This window comes from Pelodiscus sinensis, chromosome 9 (genome assembly GCF_049634645.1).
Source record: "Pelodiscus sinensis isolate JC-2024 chromosome 9, ASM4963464v1, whole genome shotgun sequence".
NCBI lineage: Eukaryota > Metazoa > Chordata > Testudines > Trionychidae > Pelodiscus > Pelodiscus sinensis.
In genome coordinates, this window is record NC_134719.1 from 28,565,118 (window position 1) to 28,587,674 (window position 22,557).

The 22,557-nt window shown below is 40.4% G+C and overlaps 1 long non-coding RNA gene across 1 annotated transcript in view; it reads right to left on the reverse strand.

Moving 5' to 3' along the window:
• Positions 1-22,557, reverse strand: part of LOC142830665 (uncharacterized) — a 79,203-nt gene that overhangs the window by 35,281 nt on the left and 21,365 nt on the right. The gene's annotated exons all lie outside the window — the stretch shown is intronic.

Consider the following 22,557-nt stretch of genomic DNA (forward strand, 5'->3'; position numbering starts at 1 on the left):
TTTCTGTGGCAAGTCAGAATTGGTTCTTCTGGTAAATATTCTAGTATACAGTCCAATTTACTTAACCTCTTTCAACCCATGATGGTAATTCCACTGCTTCCTTTGAGAGACAATCCTCACATCTTAATACACATCACTCTCGGGAAGTGTTTCTGCAAGTTTAGATTAAATGATAATTGCCTCACTTTCATCCTATTGCTCTAAGATGAGGAGCCCAGAAGCTCTGGTGATGAACATGGAGTAAATATTTAGACCCACTGTTACTTACTCCAGTAATGCCAATCCCAAACATTTCCTCTCCAACCTTTTTATTTATAGTTGTTAATCACTAGTGGAAGAGTGTATTCTTTGTTACTCAGAATTTGGTAAAGGATAGCCAACAAACAAACAGTGAAAAAATGGAGAGTGAATGTTGCACTAGGAATGGCCACAATGAAATAAACTATGTCATGAGCTTCAGGAACTGGTACATGACAAAAGAGCATGACAGAATGATACTGCACTTTGCAGGGACAGACATGCTACGTATCAAGGGATCCCAGCCAAAGCTCTGTGTATAATGCATTATGCAGCCTCATAAATGACTGAAAAATTCCCCATTCATAAATAAGTGTGTAATGTTGCTACAAAACCAAGCTTCCAATAGAAATGAAGATTCACAATTTAAAGGTTAAGAAAAGCAATGACGCCTGTCTGTGTCTGCAGACAGCACATCTCAATGGCTTTGAGAGCAATGAGCCACCCCATTCATTTCAATGGGATATTAATGCTGAAGTCTAGCTAAGGCCATTTAAATGTCAGCATTGTTAGCTACACTGCTGATCAAGTTAGCAGAAACATCCACCTGATGTACTTATCCCATTGTAGTTGGAGAGTGGTAGATACTGGGGCAGGCAGTTTCTGTAAAGATTTCTGAGAAAGCTGGTGGAGAAAGAGGATTATAAAACCCTATTGCCCCAAACGGAAAGAGATCTCCTCGCCAGTGCAAAATGAGAAAAAGATGCATCTGCTCCACAATATAAGAATTCTTAATGACCTACAGGCTGCTAAAACCCAAGCCATCTCCTGGGACTCCCCAGTGTCAAAATCCCTGATGTTATTTAACCATTTGCCAAAATTTCCAGCGTATCCTCTCACCATCCACATTGTAATTATGTCGTATCCTGGAGAAAACCATGCCGCATTTTGAGAATTTGAGGGCAGAGTACAATCAAGTTAGTTTATTATCCAATTAAATAGATATCAGAGGGCTACTACAATGACTGCACGGGGCAGAGTTTCATTGTTGGAGAAGTGTTGGGGAGTCAGTAATCTATCCATCCCAGATTTCTGCTTCACAATTTATATCTAATGAGGAACACTGAATGCTGAGCCTTGAATAGCAGCCTCCTGCATCCTTAGTGACGGGAAGATAACTTAGTAAACAAACCTTTTAATTGATTAGAATCTTTGGAAACCCCTAAAGCCACTTATACACACTACACAGCTTACTGCTTCTGGCTCTCCACTAAGAATCATGACAATTCATTCAGTTTTTTCCTTTTACTTATGAGATTGGCATTGAAAAAACAATAGATTTCTCATACTAGATGGAAATTAGTTCAGCCCAAGACAGATACCCAGAACCTAGACTCCCACCTCTACAACTTACCTCAGCCCCTGACATAACGTTTCTGTTTATAATATAAAGTATAAGCGCTAACAGTGGGAGTCAGCATATCTGCATAGTCTAGGCCATGCTGTTGTGCACATAAAGTTTTCTGTTATCTAGGTTGGAGAGAACCTCCTGTTAATTGTCCCAGCATGTCATCTGATGGTTTGTTATTCAATCAAAATATATAGGCCTTGACAGAATAGCTTAATGTCACAAAGTTAATGTGCCCGAGGCTATATAATGTATTTTTATTACTAAGTTTCAGACATAGGGAAGAACTGAGAAAAAGTAAAAATGCAAAACATTGAAGTGTTGTACTCCTCTGAACATCCCAGGTTTGGCTGCCAGTTTTATGGTCTTCGTTAATGCCACGTTACTGATGATTCCCTCTTTATTTCTTCATGTTCTTATTTTGGTCCTTTTTTGTAGGTCCTACTAGGAATGTTCCCTTTCCTTCTCTCCCTTATTCTGGGCTATAGAAAAAATTAATTAGGTCAATTTATGGTTGATCCTCTGAAAAAATAATTTTACAAGCACCAGTGGCATGCTCTATTGACATTTAACATCTTAAAACTGTAGGAGGAGAGCCACACAAAAGACCCAGTCCTGCTTCTTTTGAAGTCAACAATGAAACTCTCATTGATTGCTGAAGGATACAGATTGGGCTTTTTGTTTTAGTGGCATTGGTAATTTATTTTGGGAAATAGGTCAGAAGGAATTGGACATCAATTACAGTAGACTTCGGATAATCCGGCACCTTGGGGACCTAGGTGGTGCTGGATTATTGGATATGCCAGAGTATCGGGAGGTACTCCAGTGGGGCCTGTGACGGGTCTGCTGGGACCCACACTGCATCCCGAGGGTGGGTGAGGAACGGCGCAGCAACAGGCGAACCCTCCACCGTTTTGCAGGAAGGTGGGGGAAGCCCTGCACTGCCGCCGGGAGTTTCCGGAAGGGGAGTGGGCTCCCCACCCCCCAGACTGCAGTAGTTATCACCGAGCAGGAGGCTGAGGGCCAGTGCTGTGGGACCAACCCAGCAGCACCCCAACTGCTCTGCTCTGCCGCTTGTCCGCCACTCGTCAGTTTCAGCAGCAGCAGCGGCGGACTTGGGGAAGCGGCGCAGTAGAGCAGCTGGGGTGCTGCCAGGTTGGTCCCGCAGTGCCACCCCTCGCCCCCCTGCTCGGTGCCCGACAGCACCCCAGCTGATCTGCTCCGCCCCGTCGCTTCCCCGAATCTGCCGCTGCTGCTGCTGAAACTGACTAGAAGCAGACTTGGGGAAGCAGCAGAGCAGAGCAGCTGGGGTGCTGCTGGGTGCCAAGCAGGGGGGTGAGGGCAGCGCTGCGGGACAAACCCGGCAGCACCCCAGCTGCTCTACTGTGCCGCGTCCCCAAGTCTGCCACTGTCACTGCTGAAACTGATGAGCGGCAGACAAGTGGCAGAGCAGAGCAGCTGGGGTGCTGCTGGGTTGGTCTCTTACCCCCGTGCTTGGTGATAACTACTGCAGTCTGGAAGGGTGGGGAGCCCGCTCCCCTCCTGGAAGCTCTCAGTGGCGGTGCTGGGCTTCCCCCGACTTCCTGCAAAACGGCAGAGGGTTCGCCCATCGCTGCGTCGTTCCCTGCCAGCAGCTCCAATTGTCCAGCTGGCCGGAGTACTTCCTGGTTCCAGTTGGTGCCAGACTATCGAGAGTGCCAGACCACTGGATGCTGGACAACTGGAGCTTTACTGTATTTTGGTTTTGGTTTCTTTACATTTTCAAATTGTTGTGCAAGGTGCAGGCACAAATTGATAAGGGATGGCAAGTGAGACCCCAATGTTTATGGTAGTTTAACTGTCTCCTGAAACAATCCTTTCTACACAGAATGCACAAATTGGAAGGAGATTCCATGTCATGGTTGTTAGTATTTGTTTCAGAAGGCTTCCAATAACCTCTGGCAAATTCCCTTGAGAGTGCTCTACTCCCATTTAACATGTTCAAGTCAATGAGAGCAGAAGCTGCTCAGCACTCCAGAAAATGAAGCTACATGTTTAGATGCCTTCTCCAAAGCCTGTGAGCAGTTCCGCTAATCTCCGTGCTTACAGCAAAGCCTTTGGGTATCTGTTTGCCAGATCAGGGCACAAATATGAAATTTTGTAACTAACTTTAGACACCCACATTTGAAAACGTTGTTGTCCTTAGTTCATTGTGCTCAAGAGAGGGTGGGGGTGGGGATCTAGTCAGCTTTCCAAAACTTGCAGAAACAGCATTGGGTACATTATGTATACCACATTTGCTTATACTTCAACCATTGTATGGTGTTTCCAAATTTTTAACTTTATTTTTCCCAGTGTCCTTCACAACTGTTTCTGTGTTACAGACAAAAATAAAGCGGGAAATGCTAAATTAAAGAAAGTGATTTTCCTAGTGAAGAGAGACATGTGAAAGCTTTCAGTGCTTCCTTCCCTATTTCTGTGAGTTGTTAGTGACTTGGATAGCATGGGTAGTGGAAACAGATGCTATCAGATCTACATTTTTGGCGGAGGATAAAGCAACAAAGGCTAACATATTCATGATGTTTGCAAAATGACATATACCAAAGTTCATCTTTACAACACACACTTGGTAGGGCAGATAATTTCCAGCTCTTGGGCTGTGTCTAGACTGTAGGTTTTTTTTTTTAAAAAAAGTAGCCTTTTTTCAAAAAAACTTTACCTGAATGCAAACAGGGCTTTTTCGAAACAGAGCATCTAGACTGCCTGGGTGCTCTCTTTCAAAAAAGCGGCTCACTTTTTTGAAAGAAGAGGTTGCAGTCTAGACGCTCTCTTTTGAAAGAGGCTTTTTTGAATGATTCTTTCGAAAAAGCCTCTTTTGAAAGAGGCTTGTAGTCTAGATATACCCTTGGTGATATGGAATGATACAATTGTCTCCATGTCCCTTTTCATTTTTGAGAAGAAAATATATTACTTGCGCTTTTCAGTTCTCTGTTTGATACAGGATACAAACTTAGGGAACTGAGGTTTTTGCTCCCAGAAAAGCTAAATCGGGTTTACAAAATACTTTGGGATCCTCAGATATAAAATACTTTGTAAGTGTACATTTTTTTATTACCATACAACATCAAAAGATCTACAGACAGAGTCATAGGTGGCCAGAGTCAGATGATGGGGGCTCACAGAACTTGGGCTGTGAGACTAAAAATTGCAGGATAGACATCTGGGCTCAGGCTGGAGCCCTGGACTGTGAAACCCCATGAGGCAGAAGGGCCACAGAGTCCAGGCCCCAGCCTAAGCAGAAACTACACTGAGATTTTCAGCCTTGGGGCCTAAACGACACAAGCCTGAATCAGCTGCTCTGGACTCAGAGACTCAGGGCTGCGGGTTTTTTATCACAATAGATATACGCACTGAGTTCACAGCCCAGTCCCCACAGACTTGGGTTTCGTGTGCAGTGTAGACATTCTTGTACAGACTGAGCTGCAGTGTAAAGCATCTGGACTTCAGTGTGGAGACAGCCACAGCTATGGGTGCTGACAAACTTGTCGGGACCCTGGGCAAGGTAGGGAGTTACCTGGCTCCTAGCTCCCAGAAGACAAAAGGGCTCAAGAGGAAGGGGTGGGACTGGAGGCAGCCAGCTCTCAGGGTTGCCCAGAGTATGCCACATGGCACTCTGGCAGCAATTTAATGGACCCGGGGCTCCGGCCGCCACCACTCCTGTGGTAGTGGTGGTAGCAGCCTGGAAACCAGGGCCTTTTCAATCACTGGCCCCAGGACAACTCCCTCCTTGCCCTCCCTTCCTCCTGCCTCCTCTTCCTCCCTCCCCCCAAGTTTCCCGGCCATAGCATATAATACATTATATCCAAGGGCCTCCAAATATTTTGCCAACACTCACTGCAAACACCCTGTGTAGCAGGTAAAAAATCATACCTAGTTTACAGATGCTCCAGAGACATTAAACAGCATTCAAAATGTTCTAAGGCAGGAGAGACAGTACACTTGATCAAGATGAAATATATTAATCATTTGTTGGGACCCCAATCCTACCTTTGTATCTGTGCAAGCAGATCCTTGCACTAGTGCAAAGTCTCAGTATCGTCAATTGAATTCCACTGGAAAATACGGAAAATTGTCTCTGGATTCTAAAAATCTACTTAAAAAATCCTCAACTGAATAGGCACTCATTGTACTTGACCACTCCATGACTTTGCTTTGTACTGCAGAGGCAGCTGGAATACAAACCCTATTCCTAGAATCATGCTGTCATTACTGATTGCATCATCGATGAGACTAAACAAGTCAAAGCAATGCTGGCTTGTGGTCTGTGAAAAGCATGGAAAAGTCAATATTTATCCCTTTGGGCAAAAGGGAGAACACTGAGCTGGGAGAAGGGGCTGTTATTTTATATCTGCTAAGTAGGTATGACCAATAATGGAAAGTTAAAAGCAAAAATAAAAGTGTCCAAGAAATACTTGACAGCGTTTCTTTGTCAATATTGCAAGGACATTATGATCTCTATGATAGCTCTGTTTAAAAAAAAAAGCACAACAGACTTCAAGGTAAATGGCAAAAATAAAATTGTATGTAGTTTCGTAGCAATGTTGGTCCCAGGATATCAAATAGCCAAGGTGGGCGAAGCAATATATTTTATCTTTTTCACAAACAGAAGTTGGTCCAATAAAATAGATGATCTCACCCACATCATCTCTTAAAAATAAAGTTGAAAAATTCCTGACTTCTTATGTGCTAATAATCTAACATTTCATACATCATCTGAAAGAACAGCAGTTCAAGATTTTTTCAATAATTGCACAAATCTAATATTCATATCTCCCTGGAGCCAGGCAAACATTCAAAGGTACAGCTGACACTAGTGGGGAACACTGAGGGCTTGTCTACATGGGTACTACACTTTGTGGTGGTGTGATTTGTAAAGTGCACTAACATGTTGAAAATAAATTACTTTGTTTAAATCCTACTGGTGTGCACTAAAAGTTTTCTAGTATGCTTTAACACAGTATTTGTTCAAATAGCGCTGCAATAAAGCACGCCAACAGGGCCTACATAGAACAATTAATGAGTGATGTGTTATGCTGTCCTGTGAAGAGCATTATCCCACCATATAAACAAACCCTGAATCTCAATTGTATAGGTTTTAGTATTAAAACGACTTGAACAAAGATTTCCCCCATTTTCATGCATGATTCAATTTCCATAAAGTACAGCCTGGGGATTTTTACAAAGACTTTATAGAATCCAAAGAGATTTAACTTTTGAGACTCTTTCCAAAAAAATGCATATAGCTTCTGTTAAAAATTTAAATACATTTAACACAACATATTATCAGCATTCAGTTCTCTACCCTTGTTTTCTTTGACTGTATTGCCTGAATTGCTGGGAAAAGTAAGCTACATAGTACTTTGTGTTCAATTAAAATTAGCTAAGTCACAAAATAACTATTAACACAATATATTGTATCTCATTTTCTTCAAGGTGAATAATAGTGGCCCAAGAGTAGAGAGATCTGTGGAGTCTGTGAGCACTATGGTACTACTAAGTGAGCTGGTGTTGATGGGCAGCTACTATGGTGGTTAGATGGCTGAAGTTTTGCTTTTTCCAAAAGAAAGTTGTTTTGGGAGGAGGAGGTGTCTAAAAAAGGTACAACTAGGATGGAAAAGATAGGGTAATATAAGAAGATCATTTTTTCCTTGGGATTAATGTGTACCATATCTAATGCTTCTTATTCCGTCTGTATGCTTTAGGCAATAAGCCCTACCAGTAAACCTTTCACCTCTCACATTTTCTATTCAAAGACTGTCAAGACAGATGGCAGTAAATGCCATCTTTATTGAATCATGATCCTTAGTACTTTACCAGAAATAAGCAAGTATTAATCAAAGTACAAAGGTTTGCAAAAGGTAGAGCTGTGAAAGCTTTGGGAGAAAACAGCTTGGCAAGCTGGCTCTCATTTTTAAGAAAAATGAAAATACAGGGGATCAGAAAGCTCATCAGACTTTTCATGGGACTTTTCCAACTCCTTGGCTTACTTTCAGAACTTTTTGCCTCTTGTGTTTGGGCCAGGTCCAGGCCTCTAAATGGATGCTTTCCTTGGTGAATGCACTTTTAAAAAAAAAATAAAAAAGAACAAAAAAACTACTTGATAAACTACTGATTCTCAAAATGGATGGTCTTAGACCCCTTCTGGATTATTATCTTTCTTGAACACTCTCCCTATTCCCATCTTCCCATTGGCTCTTTGTCATCCAAATCTACTGCATCTGCTGTCCCTCATGAAATCATCATCCTGCTTTCTTAACTGCACCGAGGAGATGGTAAACCAACACGAATTTTCTTTCATATATTCAGTGCAGTGCTAGAATGAGTGTATCCTGTTTGAACCTTGCCTGGGTGAAATCATCAGTTGGCTCGTTTGTTAAGTCTTCAGGAGAAAGTATAGAGTTTGAATCTTTTAGCTTGGTAAATCTCTCGAAATCAGCAGGAGCTTAACAATATTTACTGTTTAACACTTGTCTATTGAATCACTCTATGCTTTATATTTCAAAATTCCCTAAACTAACCCTTGGTCAAATTTAAATGAGTTTACGATGTGGCAGTAATACAACTAAAAAGCAAAGGCAGATATCTGATGTACCTACACATTTGCATGCCAACCCCAGAATCCACTGCTATATTATAGTTAGCCCAAGGCAGTACTGGTGCTACAGCCCTAGCTGCAAAGTGAAAGACCTGGCTATGTCTATATATGAGAACAACAGCCTGTATTGCAAGGGAGATTTGTGGATGTCATTTTCCACTATTAACTTCCACCTCATAAAGAGTGTGGCTTAAACACTAATCGACAGGTAAACTCCAAAGAAGTCAATCAGCTTATACCACGCTTTGAGGAAGCAGCTGAAATTTAAAAATTCTGCTTGGTTACCTCGAAGCCAAAAAGCTGTGTGCATATACTGCAGATGAGAGCAGTTTCTTTAGTGAAATCCCACTAGGTGTTTTTCCAATGAGCAGTGCTCATTTAACAAGTGCATTCTGCCATGCAGGCGGGACCTGCCAAGAGCAACAGCATGTTTGGAACATAAACGTTGTTTAATTAATATTGCTTACAAATATCCATTTTATTAACATCTTTATGGCCAGCCCCAGGCAAAGCAAAGCAGTGTGGCAGAAAAGTGGTTAAATGAAAGTTTTCACTAGCTGGTTATAGTCTCTGCTGTAAAAACAATGCCAAAAACCTGACTAAGTGCATAGATGAAGTTATAGTTAAGACAGAACCAAGCACAGACAATTTATCATTAGTCTAAAATACATTAAGTAACCCCAGAGCTAGGACTTCCTCAATATCCTAAATGTGGCTGCTTTTTGTAAGGTACTACAAAGTCCATAACAACCGGCTTCATAATATGAGGATAATAATTTGCCATATAACTGTATTCAGGGAAGTAACACATCCCTGCACAGAATCAACACAAGGTTTACACAATATGTCAGCGCACAGGACCCTCACACCCTCCAATAAAATAAATAATTTTAAACACACTCGGTACATCACCTAAGTAATATCTTAAACGTCTTCCTTATCTTAAAATGATTACTGTGCTGATATTCCTCCTCTTCCCCTTCTGGCATCCAATATCATTTTTGTACAGGCTGGGACTAACAGTTAGTCTGTCTACCTAGAATTGTTTCCATCACAGATTCTCAGTATTAGGCTTGCATTATTTGGTATTAGTCATGGCTTCTCCCTGCCCCACCCTGAGATTTCTTTGTGACACTTTCTTAACATACTGGCATGCATAGGAATTGTGGCTTGGCTCAGCAAAGCACTTAAGCACATTTTTAAGTTCCACTGAAATGAGTATTTAAGTGCCCAGCTCAGATGAGGCCTAAACAAATACATGTATGTACCCTTTAATATCACTTATTTTACATTTTGTTTCCAAATGCACAAACCAATATAGCTCTGATGCAGCTAAGCTGCACTAAACAATAATGAAAAATTTGGCTTGTCTTCTCTCTACTTATATGAGGTACTTGACATATGGAATTGAATACATGGAACAAAACAGTTTCAGGCTATTGGTTTTAAAAGCAATGCATGATTACCTGATCAGACTTCATGGCATTTTTATACTTTTGTGTATACACAGGAATATATGTAAATTTATTGTACAATGCAGATATAATATATGAATTAAATTTCTGAGGTACTAATACAGACCTGTCATACAAGTCATTGCATCCTATACAAATAAAGTTGCACCTATTTATGTCTACTGTGAATTTGATTCAGAAGATGAAAGTCCTTACAAAATTTAGCAATTACAATTCAGAGGTGCAGTAGCTGTTTACTGAAGGTTTAGTAACATGTCTTATGTAGAGTAAATACTACATATGCATGCAGGAATGCATTGTTCTGTTTGTGACCCATTTTGTGTGTGCGCCACTATGCATATCAAAAGTGTATCTGAGTTCAGAATTTGATCCATCACCTGGACATTAGATAGCTCCCTCCAGCATTCCCATTTTATAACTGTAGCATTGCAGGACAGGAAAAAAAAAGATATAGTAATCATATCCTCAACAAGGTGGTTTAGGGGTTGCACTTTCTACCCTTTGCTCCTGTTTAACTCCTGGGGGGGTTTTTTATGGCTAATTATATAGTAAAATAACTTGGATGCATGGTTATGCAAAGACAATGTTCACAATATAGAAAAATATCTTATTGGTACTATCAATATCTTTGTGGACAGAAGGGAATTTCTAGGTTTCTGAAATAAAGCCCCAAATCCATTGTATTACTCCTATTCAGCTGATTGCTCAGAACAACTGTAACAGTGTTTTAGTGAATGACGGGCTCCCTCAGGCTTCCTCAGCTCCCCCAGACTCTCTTCCACACTAGTCATTAATGGTCAGAAACAAAATTAGATACCCCAATATATTTCTCCGTGTATTTTCTAAACAATTTTCTTGCTGTTTGACCCATGTAATTTTTGAAAATACACAGAGCATTGGTAAGTTTGACAGTGGTTCAGCGACACAGACTGCTCTCTAGCTCTGTTTCTGATATATTCCTAGATTCAAATAGTCAGTAATTTACATCCAAAGATGTAAAATAAACAAAGCATGAGGCATTCATGTTGGAAGTGCTACTCCTTCTGAAAAACTATGAATAACTTATTCACCAGCATCAACAGTAATTTCATCTAGATTGCAGTCTTTGCGTTGTAGGCACTGAAAGGATATTAAATAAAATATTACTGCTGCCTTTGTTATAAGCCATACCTCTCACTCTTTGAAATGGAAAACAATGATACAAAAATAAAAGTAGAGATGGAACAAAATGATTAAAATTAGCTCTGCCATTCCAGGAGATATACATAAGTGTTTAGGAGTGCATTAAAATGCTTTAAATAAAAAGTATTCTTAGTTTTAGGAAACAGAAGTAGATAGTATAACTCTTTATAAGGAATGAATTACATATCGGTTGTAAAACCATAGCTCACACTGTGAAATACACTAGATAAGAGTCTCATGCTGGAGATTCATAAACATTGCTTATATCAGACCAGTTTCAAAAATACATTTGAAGACACTAAATTAATAGTCAAAAGGGAGAAAAAAAGTAGAGAAAAGGATAAAGATTGGCCATGTAATATCTTAGTAACCCAGACTTCCATTTGGTGTTCATGCATATCTGCTTTTGGAGCTTATAAAGGGAACTTCAAATAACATTGAAGTATTATTAGATTGATAACCACCTCAAATACCAGCAGGTAGCTCATAAATACTTAAACATATGCAGATTAGTTGGGAGAAGATAGTCTTCATTTGTGGTCTTAGGTCATATTAATGTGATTTTTTCTTTCAAACAGAACTAAGTAGATGTGTCAGAAGGGGTAAAATTCTTAATGGAAGAGAACACAAATAGTTTCTAACCTGCTGCTAAGGTTAGAAATGTCACGGATTGTTGTCATTATCATGGAACGGAAGGTTCTTCATCATTTCAAATGCAATTCCATATCCACAGGTAGTCAGATAAGTGACCATTACCACACATAGCAAAAGGACAAACAGATGGGATGCAGATCATTCATTTTTGCCTGGAAGGTATGCTTGAACTGTTTTCAAAACTGTTTGCAATCTTGTATTCGCCTTATGATGGGAGTGGTTTTTTTTAATAACATAACATTTATACACCAAAGATGAAGTGTTGTGTCTCCTTTTAATAAACAGAGAAATGCCACTTATTTTTTCAAATTTAGTGAAATTAATTGAGAAACTGTTTGGGTTTTCAATATAGTGTTAAAAAAAGTCTGGACTTCTTAATGAAAAGAATTCAGTCTTGGGAAGGATTCAGGAGCAAAATGAGTGGGTAGTTGGAAAATAAACATTTGATGATAATATTTATCCCTATATTATTTTTTTAAATTAAACTGAGAAATAGGAGGACAAATATCACAAATCATCAGACACGCTGATATAAATCTGTAGTATATTTCATCATATTTATAAAAATGCCAAATTGTATCACCACATCAGTTACGATTCCTGATATGATCAATGCAATCTGATCTGATGTATCTTCTGAAATATTTGAAAGAAACCCCATAGCTCTGAGTAAATCATAGCTTTTAAAAACTTGTTGAAAGCCTTTGAAAATGTTGGTCCAGCTTTAGTCTTTGTTCAAAACTTTTTGCGGGTAATTAACGGAATATATATGGCCAATTTCTTCCTACGCTATGGGGAAATGATGTTTGGAAGTACTCTAAAGCTTAACTGAATCATTTGTTTCATTGCTTCTCAAGTTTAAAATGTGCAGAGCTGTGAAGTCTGTGTTTTGTACAGGAAAGACAGATGCCTAGAACGGTTCCTGTTAGTGGACAGGCAAATCATTCACTAGGGAAGCAGACAACTGGGTTCCTTCAGCAGTAATGTGTCTGTGTAGTTTGATTTCCATACATTGACTCACAAGAGTTAACTGCAACACACAGTTGTGAAATTTTGCATGAGCTTAGGCATGAAGAGGCTATAAATCTTTACAATCCTGCAGAAACTTAGATGAATTTACCTTGACAAAGCCCTGGCTGAGTTGATTTAGTTAGGATCAGTACTGCCTTGGGCAGGGGGCTGGACTTGATGACCTCCTGAGGTCTCTTCCAGCTCTATGATTCTACCTTTGTAAATTGTGAGCACTCAGTAAAATTGTTCACAGTATGTAAAGGTAAGCACATATATATGACTTTTCAAGATTAGGAGCTAGGACTGGGTCATATTTCAGTCATTTTAATATGCATAATTTGCTCAATCTAGTAAAAATGAAAAAAAATTGTCATTGGTGTCTAAAACTAATATTACAGTATATACCAACTGCATTTGAACATATAGTAGTCCTAGCTAGGAATGATAATTTTTATCTCCCTTAAAAACAGATAACATGGGACATTCTATGATTCACCATTCTGTCGAAGTCCAGAGCAAATATTTCTGGACTGTATAGCTATTTATCTAGGCTTTTGAAATCACCCGTCCACATAGGATCCATATGGGAGAAGTACAGAGTAGATATTTAATGGAGGGATCACACAGAGATGCTTCTGAGAGATGAGCACTGTTTACATGCAGGCTGTGTCTAGACTGACAAGTTTTTTCTGCAAAAGTAGCTGCTTTTGCGGAAAAACTTGCCAGCTGTCTACACTGGCCACTTGAATTTCTGCAAGAACACTGACTTCCTACTGTCTGAAATCAGTGCTTCCTGCGGAAATACTATGCTGCTCCCGTTTGGGCAAAAGCCCCTTTTGTGCAAAGCTTTTGAGCAAAAGGGCCAGCGTAGACAGCTCAGATTTGTTTTGCGCAAAAAAGCCCCGATCGTGAAAATGGTGATCGGGGCTTTTTTGCGGAAAAGCGCATCTAGATCGGCACGGACGCTTTTCCGCAAAAAAAACCTTTTCCATTAAAAGCATTTCCACAAAATCATGCCAGTCTAGATGCAGCCGCAGAGTAGTAATGGACCAGGCAGAGAAAGATTTTCATTTACACTGATTAAGTAGCTCCAACCCCAGTACAAAGTTGAAGTGGCATTAAGGAGTGCTGTTGTAGGGAGCTGTTGCAGAGAAAGTTTCTATTTAGATCTCCAAAATTAGAAGTTGGCTTTTGCCCTGAAGTATAGGTATTTCCTTCGTTTGAGTGACTGTTGATTCTAATAGATTCTATGGGAACATTAATATTTCCAAAGAGCAACTGAGAAATAATAACTGATACTACAAAAGCTAGCTATAACATCATATGCATCTATAACTGACTATGTTGCTAATCAGACACTTCACTGTATGTGCTTGTCACTACAAATCTATGTACACAAGATCATTTTACACTGATTCTGTAGACACATTATACTTTTAAAAATATACTTGTCTTGAAATGGAAACTGTTTCCTGACTGTTGCTTTCAGTGGTACTTAAGTTGCAGCTGTGCTGCTTATCATGTCTGAATCCTTATTAGTATACAGTAGTGTGGCTAAGTTGGAAGCATTTTTATAGCTTTCATGGTAAGCAGTGCGATGGTTATGAATTACAAACTCCTGCTTTCCTTCATTATAGTATGGCGAAAGGAATAAAGTGTTCTTTTTGGTTGAAACTGTCAGTGCTTAGTTTCAGCAAACAGATATTTTTGTTTTAATTTGGGGGAAATCTCTCCTCTCTATTTGAGTAATAGCTTCCTTTCAATGCATCATTCTACCTCATTCTTATCTCTTTTAATGTTTATATATATATATATATGTATTCAACTGCACACATGTATAAAAGAGAGGAATAAATGTATACAACACACAACCAACCAAAAATGAAAGTTTTAAGGGAACAAGTATGCAACAGAACGACATCATTAAGTCAAGGAAATTGTTTGATCCCCCAAATGGGGAAACCACTTTGAAATACAAGAGTTGATATAGAATCTTGACAGGCCCTTCTCTATAGCCACCTGCCTGTATGCAAGAAGAAAATATTGCTATCTTATTTTCTTAAACTGTTCCACTGCATTATATAAGTGATTGAAAGCGCTGCTAAAAACATCACAATGGCTTCTAATATATCGTCCTTCTTTATTTTCCCTATTAAAGAGTTCATTTAATAAAAGTTATTTTATTCATGCTGAACACATCTTTCTTGCATGGCATTGCTTCCCCCCCCCCCCCCCATTTAATAGCGTTAAATAGGGATTTAACTTAAATGGCTCTTCACCTTGACCTCCATTTTGTTGCGATTTGTAGGTGGCAAAGGCTGTGTTAGAGTTGCCTCCAGGACATTATGCCAATGAGTCCCGAGTTTACCACAGTAAACAAAATGTGTTCTTTAATGTGGTTATGCTGATTATGCATTACTGTTCATTGACTCTTCACAGTGAGTTTTGCAGTAATTAATGTTTTCTAAATTCAGAGGTAATGTAGCTGGTTTGTGACAGCTAAAAATTTCTATGCAGTGTTCATTACCCATTTTCATGTGTTAAAATCTATTTTTTGTATACTTAACACAGAAGTAGAACAAATGACAAATGGTCATAGAAAAGCTAAATCTCAGTCTCTGAAATCGTTGCTTTTTTTTTCCCTAAACAGTGCAATTCAATGCAGATGTACTTAAAAATAAGTATCACAATGAAAACCAATGCCATTTGCAACCAAACAGACAGGATTGGAATACTAAGTTCTGCTAAAGCCATTTCTGTTCTACTCAAGGACTTCTTGGCTGTATTGTTCCAACTCCTTAAACAAAAATCAAAGTCCTTGCTTTAACATAGCTGTTTGTGGGGCCGGAATCACTCCTCATAAAAAGGAAGTATGTTGTTTAGAGCTTTAGCTTTTCTTTGGAAAAAATCATCATGTCTAGCACCGATTTATAATCCCAATTGCTACACCTACACAAACAGGATCATACCCTATCCTGTTTCCCTTTTCACCCTATTTGTTTGTTTCATTTTCTTGCTGCATTTGTCTTAGGGTGTGTCTAGACTACAGAGTTTTGTCGACAAAAGTGGACTTTTGTCGACAAAACTATACCTGCGTCTACACTACCGCTGAGTTCTGTTGACATAACGTCGATAGAACTCAGCAGTTTTGTCGACGCTGGTAAACCTCATTTTACGAGGCATAACGCCTTTTGTCGACAGAGTTCTGCCGACAGAAGCTGTTATTGCATCTAGGGTTGTGTCTAGACTACAGGGTTTTGTTGACAAAGCAGCTTGCTTTGTCGACAGAACTGAATGTAGTCTAGACGCTCTTTGTCGACAGAAGCTTTGTCGACAGTATCTGTCGACAAAGCTTCTGTCGACAAAAGCCTGTAGTCTAGATGTACCCTTAAAGAAAATTATTAAGTTCTCTGGGGCAAAGAGTGGCACTTACTATAAGTCTAGACAGTGCTTAGCATATTGGATTCCTGAACAGGTTGGGATCTCTTTAAATAAAATAAATAATAATGGTAATAGAAAATTAGACTATCACACTAATGAAAAAGTGTATTACTTTACACTGCAGCAAAGAATATCTATAATGAGGCCAAATGCATTACCGAACAAGCATTCTACAAAGGAACAATTTAAAATCAGGATCAATATTGTCATTCTCTGCAAACTGTTATCAGTAGGACAATTGCTGACAATTGTTTTAAAATGTTCTAAGGGTCAAACAAGTGACTCTAAAAATGGCCTCTTGCTACTGCACATACTTTCATGCATCTTCCAATCTTTATCTGTTTAATTTACCGATAAAAGCAAGTTTTTTCTCTCCTTGTGTCAGCACTGCAAAGGTAGTATAGCAATGGAAGAAGAGCAGGCTCTTCTATCTTCTCATCATCAACAATATTGCCAGCTACAATTCAATTTCCAACCTCTTTTAGTGAAATGCAAACCAGAGACTTCTCTGCTGGATTGGAATAATGTTGATCTTGCCCAGTTGGCAACTAGAAAAATATATTGTTTTCACTCTTGAATTGAGAAGTAAAATGTTGAGATAGTCGATCAAAAGCAAGAAAGAAAAAAATGAAAAGTAATTTTTACATTTTCTTTTATGGTTAAGCAGCTAAGCAAATTAGAACCCTCTTTCCATTCATAGGAAGTCCTTGGCTTTTCCAGATAAACAACCATTGTGAAGATTTGTGTGTACAATTACTCTAGTTTTCCATTTTGCAGATATGCCCAAAAATCATAATGGAAAATGCTGCTGTTTGAAGTCAGTGTGGGTATGTCTACACTAGCCCCCTAGTTTGAACTAGGGAGGCTAATGTAGGCATTCGAAGTTGCAAATGAAGCCCGGGATTTAAATATCCCGGGCTTAATTTGCATGTTTCCATCCGGTCACCATTTTTAAATTCCACTAGTCCGAAGTAATTGCTTGCAGCTACACGTGGCAGTGAAACAGTAATCTGAACTAAGTCCTTAGTTCAAATTAACTGTTATACCTCATTTCATATTTAAATCCTGGGCTTCATTTGCACCTTTGAATGCCTACATTAGCTTCCCTAGTTCGAACTAGGGGGCTAGTGTAGACATATCCTGTGTTACTCACTGTCCTGGTGAGTGTTAGCACAGGTAATATTCAGAGTAGGGGAAATTAATTCACTTGCAAAAAGAGGAGCAAGATGATATCCCAGCTGATAGCCTCGACACTTCTTCCCCTCACTGGCAGTCTCCCCTGACTTGGGAACAGTGTCCTCTGTCCCTCTGCACTGGCCCAGGAGCAGATGCTGCCCCAAGAGTGCAGGCCTGACAATGTGCCATGTGCAGCACTGCTGTGTGTGTGTCCCTGACCCCAGCCTCCTTAATGGTGGCTTGTGGTGGGAAGGTTCAGAAAAAGACAACAAAAATGATTAGGGATTTGGAATGGGTCCCATATGAAGAGATTAAAAAGATTTGGACTTTTCAGCTTAGAAAAGAGGAGACTAAGGCAGGATATGATAGAGGTCTATGAAATCATGACTGGTGTGAAAAAAGTGAATAAGGAAAAGTTATTTACTTATTCCCACAATATAAGAATTGGGGGTCACCAAATGAAATTAATAGGCAGCAGGTTTAAAACAAACAAATGGAAGTTTTTCTTCACTCAGTGCACAGTCAACTTGTAGAACTCCTTGCCAGAGAATGCGGTGAAGACTAGAACTTTAACAGGGTTCAAAAAAGAGCTGGATAGATTCATGGAGGTTAGATCCATCAATGGCTATTTGCCAGGATAGGTAGAAATGGTGACCCTAGCCTCTCTTAGTCTGGAGATGGGTGACAGGGAAGGGTTCACATGACAATTACCTGTTGTGTTCCCTCCCTTTGGGGAATCTGGTATTGGCCACTGTCGGCAGACAGGATACTGGGATAGATGGACTTTGGTGTGACCCAATATGGATGTTCTTATGTTCTTAAGGTGTCCCACCACGGGATCAGGAGTAAGGCAGGCCTCTGCAGGAATCTTGTGAGCAGGAGTGCAAGGTTCCTTTGTGGCAGCCTCATTGCAACTGTGTGCTCTGGATTAGTGCTTCATGTGCACCCCCATGCACAGGCTGCTGTGCAATGCCCAGGTTGAGAAGGCTGAGCGAGGAGCATGCAGCTCCTTCCCACCAGCCACTTCCTCTCATGTTTGTCTAGGGACAGTAATGGAACTCACCTGATAGGCTTTCCCTGGCCTCGTCCAAGACCTGGGACACATCCAGGGAAGGGGAAGGGCATTGCTCCAGGGACAGGCTGAACTTCTGGTTGGCGGGCATGGTGTCAGTGCAAGCCTCCTCATCTTCCTCCTCCTGCATTGCCTCCTCTTCCGCCTGCACAGCCATGCCCTCTGGGAGGCTGACAACAAGCATCTCCCACTCAGAGTCCACAGCAATATGGGGGAGGGACAGACCCCCACCCTCCCAGGATGTGCAGTGGAGCTGGCCAAAGTACTGGCAGAAGCGGGGTGCTGCCTCAGAGTGGGAGCTGCCCTCCCTGGCCTTGGTATAGGCCTGCTTCAGCTCCTTTACCTTCAACCTGACTTGCTCCTAGGTGTGGCTGTGGCCCTTCTGGCCCAAGATGGCAGCCATCCCACTGCAGATGTCAGCATTTCTGCACCTCCTCACCTCAGATCTCAATGAGGATCCAGGATCTTCACACCAGACCAGGATGGTGCCCTCCTCTTTCACCAGCCAGGCAGGGGCTTCAGAGCTGGCTGCTGGCTCTCTTGCAGCAATGGAGGACTCAATGGGAGCATGGGAGTCGCTCAGGTGGCGGGGAAGGCACAGCAGGTTGCTGGTATGTGGCATAAGGTTGGTAGGACTTTCCTTGTGCCATGAGTCCTTTCCCCTGAGGCTGCACTGTTAAAGGCTGCGGGGAAAGAGGAACTATAGAGTTCTGATGAGTGTGGACAGAATGGCAACCAGGGCACCTGAGAGAATCTCTGGAGGCCAGTTATTTCAAAATAACCACAGCTGAGCTATCTACACACCTTATTTCAAAATACTTAGTTTGAAATAGGCATTATTCCTCATGAAAAGAGGGTTACAGAATTAGGAATAAGAAGCCCGTTATTTTGAAATTATTTTGAAACAGGCTTACTGTGTAGACACTCATTTTGTTATTTTGAAATAAAGTGAGTTATTTTGAAATAATGCTGCTGTGTAGATGTGCCCATAGTTATCTTCTGATATAACACTGCATGTGTTGGTATTATGTTAGCAGACATTCACTATGAACACCTGATCACATGAGTGAATTCATGAGGCAAACACATGTACCATGTTTCCATACTACTGGATCATAACCAGGACCTTTTACCAGTTCATAACAGAGAAAAGTCTTACTTCAAATGTTCCTAATATTTTCTGTGCTGCTATCATCCAGATATTCCCAAGGAACATTCTTATCTAATCCATTTAGTCGTCTCTCTTCCTCCATACTATTTCCCTGTTTTCATTTACCATTGCTTTGCAGCATACTGGGTATTCTGGCCACATTCTGCTTACTATCCTTTTTATTTGTGATGGTTTTCATCACATCCAAAGCTTTCATTTTTCTCATATCTAACTCCTTCAGTTCATGTGTTATTTTATTCCCAATGTACACACTTCAAAGATCCTTTGGGCCATTTTTAACCTTTATTCAGCTTTCACAGCAAGGGCATAAGTATCAATCTACATGAGTTTCTCTATGTGCCATTTAAATGCAATACTGCTATATTAGCTTTCTCCATCTGAATGAACTAGTGTTACAAATTACTTTTTCATAGGAATGTTCTATTTTCATTTTTCTTCCATTCCCACGCCTCCCACCAGTAAAAGGCTGATATTTTTAATGTTACTTTGTTCCAAACTTTTGAAGATGACTCCAATCTGTGATGATTATATCTAAGACCTGAGCTGTTTCAAAATTCCTGGTGCTTGCATAAAGTTAGAGTAGAAAGTAAATTTAGTGCAGATAGAAACATTTCTAAAAATATTAGTTATTAAAGAAAGCTAGACTGTTACTGGTAAGAAAGGTGAAATTCATCTCCTAAACTATGGAGGGTAATGCTATGGAAGCCCGTTTAGGATTTTTTTTTTCACTTTTCATTTTTTAGAAAAAGAAGGCACTTGTATAAATGGATAGCAAACATGGCAATGTTAGATGCAATGATTCAGACAAAAGTGACAGGGTAGCTGGAAATACCTATTTCAGAAACATAAAATACATACAATGATTGAGATATAAGAGAGTCATTTTAAGTATTTTGTTAAAATCACTGCAAATACAATGTATAACAATTTACTGTTGTCTGCAAAGAAGACATGAAGCTGCTTGTTTAATAAATGAGGTTCATCTATAGTAAATGGCTGGGTGCAATGCAAGTGTCTCTAATCAAATTTGGGATAGATGAGTTCTTGTAGATTCAGTTTATTTCATTAATTTACAACTGGTTAGTGCTCATAGTAGATGGTCAATTGATATTATTTGTGACAATGCTAAATAAAATAAGCAAAGGAAAATAAGGTATGTGATGTATTACCAAGATAAATCACAGCACAGAATGTGGGGATATGAAAGCCTTCAGCTGCAACACTTAACACACTTCATTTGATTCCCATTCGTCAGTTTCACTGCCATTGGCTCAAAAAGAATGCAAAGGTAACTGAACACAAAAATATGATTTACAGCACTTGAAAAGAGTCATACTGAAATAAATCAAAATTCTAGTGTTTTTCAGGCAATGGCTTATTCAGAATATGAGGCTTTTATAATAATATATTGCTAGTATAAAAACATCACACCCCAAATGCAGCCATAGAGAAACAGGCGGCCAGACTGCATAACTTTTTGTTGTTGTTTGGTAGAATGGTGCATTAATGTCATCCACATTTTCAAAGGTGGCTAGTGATTTTAAAGGTCAAGTCTGAGACATTGTGAAGGAGCCACATTATCTGGGTACTCACCACTTTCTGAAATGCAGCCCTGCAAAGGTATTTCAAATTGGGCACCCAAAACCCCTCATCGCTTTTCAAAACTTAGGCCAAAGTGTGTAAAAACATTGTGGAATGCACACCTCCTTCTGAAGTGCAGAGTTTGGCTACATGAAAGGACCTTTTTGGCAGCGAGAGAGGGATGGGCCATGTGCTGGAAGTGGAAGGCCAAGGGCTGCATGGATCCTCCTATCTTCCAATGTTTATTTGTGCCATTAGGCTAGAGAAGGCTCCACAGGATGGCCCTGTAGCTTCTCTAGGCCTATGGTGAAAACCCTACCCCTATCCTTTCTGGCCCCTTATTCCCAACCATTGTTGATGGATTTTAGCCTAATTAAAAATGTGACATGAATAGAAACTTTGTCACAGACACCTTCCCACACAGGCAAATCTCTTAAAAACCAAGAGATGTTTTTATTGCAGGTTTCCCATCCCATAAGGTAAGTTGTAGCAGTCAGATGAATTCTATTTCTTTGCATGTTACCCTGTGCCTAGTTCAGACTCTGATGTGCTAAGGCCAACATTCACAGGCCCAGCCAAAGAGTTCATGGGGCCCTAGGCGGCACACTGACAGCAGGCCCAGACGGAAGATGCTGTGGTGCAGGCAGAGCCCCAAGGAGTGGGGCCGGGAAAGAAACTGCTCCCAGCCCTCATCCTATTGCGGGGACTGGACCAGGAATCTCCCCTCCCAGTCCCACCAACCCGCAAGTCCTGGGTGAGTTTTGCTTGGGCCATAGGAGCCAGCCCAGCCCTGCTCACCTGGGCTGGGCATTGAGCGGTAGCAGCTGGAGGAGAGAGCCAGGAGCAGCAGGTGGAGGGAGGCACCCCGGACTGCAGGAGCAGACAGGAAGGAGTATGGGGAGAGTGGGCTCCGGCAGGGCTTTAAACTGAAGCCTGGGCCCCCATTGGGTAGCACGGAAGTGGCCGGGGCCAATCACCATGGCTAGTGTTACAGCTAGCAATCCATAGCCAGTCACCCCTCAACAGGAATCAAGTGGTTTCAGTGCCTGAGGTGTTTCTTGTAAGGCTGAATTAGCTACCTGACTCACATCATAAAAGCTGTCAATTTCAGCTCGGGGCCCAAAGCTACCACCTTGCTCGCCTTGCCCTATGTCCGGGCATTCAAGCAATCACACTGTGCATATCGCTTAGGTTTCTAATTCTTCTGCAGTGTTATAGGTGGTTGTCTCTTTATTATAACATCATAAAATAAACTGTTGAGTTTTTGCTTTCAATAACCTGAGCAATTTCTATGAGGTTAAATAATGTAAAGCTGTGGTTTTAATGTTTTGTTTTCCTCTATTCTTAGAAGAAACATATTGCAATGAATTTTGACCACTTACTGCTGGATCTCCATGAGAACATTCTGTACTTTTATTAACAAACTGAAAAGTAATAGCATGGAGAATCTTTGATAATAAAATAAACACTCTTTTTAATACATATAACATCTCCCCAAGAAGCAGCTTGTTTTTC